This window comes from Phalangium opilio, unplaced genomic scaffold, assembly GCF_054372755.1.
Source record: "Phalangium opilio isolate 3A_F unplaced genomic scaffold, DU_Popi_V2 ptg000231l_1, whole genome shotgun sequence".
Lineage (NCBI taxonomy): Eukaryota > Metazoa > Arthropoda > Arachnida > Opiliones > Phalangiidae > Phalangium > Phalangium opilio.
In genome coordinates, this window is record NW_028324222.1 from 477,501 (window position 1) to 480,000 (window position 2,500).

The following is a 2,500-nucleotide window of genomic DNA, read 5'->3' on the forward strand; positions in this document are numbered from 1 at the left end:
AATTAAATATATTTATTTATTTAGGTAACCCAAAACTTTGATGAATCAAGCTACGTGAACGCAGAAATCCTTCTTGAACACTAGCATAACTTAAAGCAATGTAACTTTTATTCTCTAACTGAAACTAGCATATCTATTTATTTTAGTTTTCGTGGATGATATGCCCGGGACTCGGAATAGGGCGTAAATTAAGAATAATGCGGTTATGTGAGTAAGCCGTCTTACACTTCATTTCCTCACCATAAAACACTGTCAATGAAAGTTTAACTTCATTCCGTTAACTTATATTAACCCCGCATTCCATTAGCATCCCACCTACTCCCTACCACCAACACACCCTCTCTCCTTCTTCCCTTCGCATATTGAAAAAAGAGTGTGAATTAAATTTTTTCATCGTTAGTGAGTTCAAGTTTTTAACGGGCTTCGGGAAACATGCATGTTAAAAATTTTAAAATTCCCGAACTGGTAAGTTTTCCCTAATACTTATGTTCCACACTACTATTGTGGAGCGTGTTCGTTTTGTGTTTCAATTTAAATCATCAATTGATGCAAATTGTCTCTACAATTTCAAGCATCAATTTGTGATAATTGAAAGGCAAAGAAAAACGTCACGTGTCCCGTTGCTTCTGGCGGGTACGAAAGTCTAGCCGACTTTCGGCCGTCGATCGAAGCGATAATTTTATCAGCTAGTCCCAGATCGTCCTCGTAACGGAGGTGCGACGTTGGTGGGCCAACTGGTAATAATTGCTATTCGATGGTGAGTTTGTCTCGTAAAGGGCAATAATCCAAGTACCTCAGCGTTCACGCTCGAACACGGCGATTGAAATATATCGCCTCGGGTGAATGAATCGAGAAACAGAAGCGAAGAAAACCGTTCCCGAAAGGGTTCGGCTTCTCGTTTTTAACGTCGATAAAGTTGGAGCCGTCCGCTTCAAGCGGCGGTTCTACGACGCCTTTAACCCGGCTCGACGGTCCTTAATCGGGCCGGTCGTAGCCCGGGACTGGCGTCAACTGACGGCAACGTTATTCGTTGTTACCTGGTTGATCCTGCCAGTAGTCATATGCTTGTCTCAAAGACTAAGCCATGCATGTCTAAGTACATGCCGAAATAAGGTGAAACCGCGAATGGCTCATTAAATCAGTTATGGTTTCTTAGATCGTACTTTTTTACTTGGATAACTGTGGTAATTCTAGAGCTAATACATGCAGCAGAGCCCCGACCTTAGGGAAGGGGCGCTTTTATTAGACCAAGACCAATCGGGCTTCGGCCCGCTTACCATGGCGACTCTGGATAACTTTGGGCAAATCGCACGATCTCGTATCGGCGATGTTTCTTTCAAGTGTCTGCCTTATCAACTTTCGATGGTAGGCTACGCGCCTACCATGGTCGTAACGGGTAACGGGGAATCAGGGTTCGATTCCGGAGAGGGAGCCTGAGAAACGGCTACCACATCCAAGGAAGGCAGCAGGCGCGCAAATTACCCACTCCCGGCACGGGGAGGTAGTGACGAAAAATAACAATACGGGACTCTTTTGAGGCCCCGTAATTGGAATGAGTACACTCTAAATCCTTTAACGAGGATCCATTGGAGGGCAAGTCTGGTGCCAGCAGCCGCGGTAATTCCAGCTCCAATAGCGTATATTAAAGTTGTTGCGGTTAAAAAGCTCGTAGTTGAATCTCAGTTCCAGACAGGCGGTCCGCTCCGGTGGTTACTGCCTGGCCTGAACATCCTGTCGGTTTTCCTTCGGTGCTCTTCATTGAGTGTCGTAGGTGCCCGACACGTTTACTTTGAAAAAATTGGAGTGCTCAAAGCAGGCGTCCCGCCTGAATAATGGTGCATGGAATAATGAAAGAGGACTTCGAGTTCTATTGTGTTGGTTTTCGGAACACGAGGTAATGATTAAAAGGGACAGACGGGGGCATTCGTATTGCGACGCTAGAGGTGAAATTCTTGGACCGTCGCAAGACGAACTACAGCGAAAGCATTTGCCAAGAATGTTTTCATTAATCAAGAACGAAAGTTAGAGGTTCGAAGGCGATCAGATACCGCCCTAGTTCTAACCATAAACGATGCCAACCAGCGATCCGCCTGAGTTACTCAATTGACTCGGCGGGCAGCTTCCGGGAAACCAAAGTTTGTGGGTTCCGGGGGAAGTATGGTTGCAAAGCTGAAACTTAAAGGAATTGACGGAAGGGCACCACCAGGAGTGGAGCCTGCGGCTTAATTTGACTCAACACGGGAAAACTTACCCGGCCCGGACACCGGAAGGATTGACAGATTAAGAGCTCTTTCTTGATTCGGTGGGTGGTGGTGCATGGCCGTTCTTAGTTGGTGGAGCGATTTGTCTGGTTAATTCCGATAACGAACGAGACTCTAGCCTACTAAATAGGCGACCGATCAATTGTGTCGGTCTTCCTTCTTAGAGGGACAAGCGGCGTTTAGCCGCACGAAACAGAGCAATAACAGGTCTGTGATGCCCTTAGATGTCCGGGGCCGCA

General features: G+C 46.3%; 1 non-coding gene across 1 annotated transcript in view; it reads left to right on the forward strand.

The window, feature by feature from the left end:
* Nucleotides 1–1,034: 1,034 nt before the first annotated feature.
* Nucleotides 1,035–2,500, forward strand: part of LOC149612832 (small subunit ribosomal RNA) — a 1,811-nt gene continuing 345 nt past the window's right edge. Inside the window, exon 1 of the ribosomal RNA XR_016376313.1 lies at nucleotides 1,035–2,500. This exon is cut by the window's right edge and continues 345 nt beyond it. This is a non-coding gene — a ribosomal RNA (small subunit ribosomal RNA).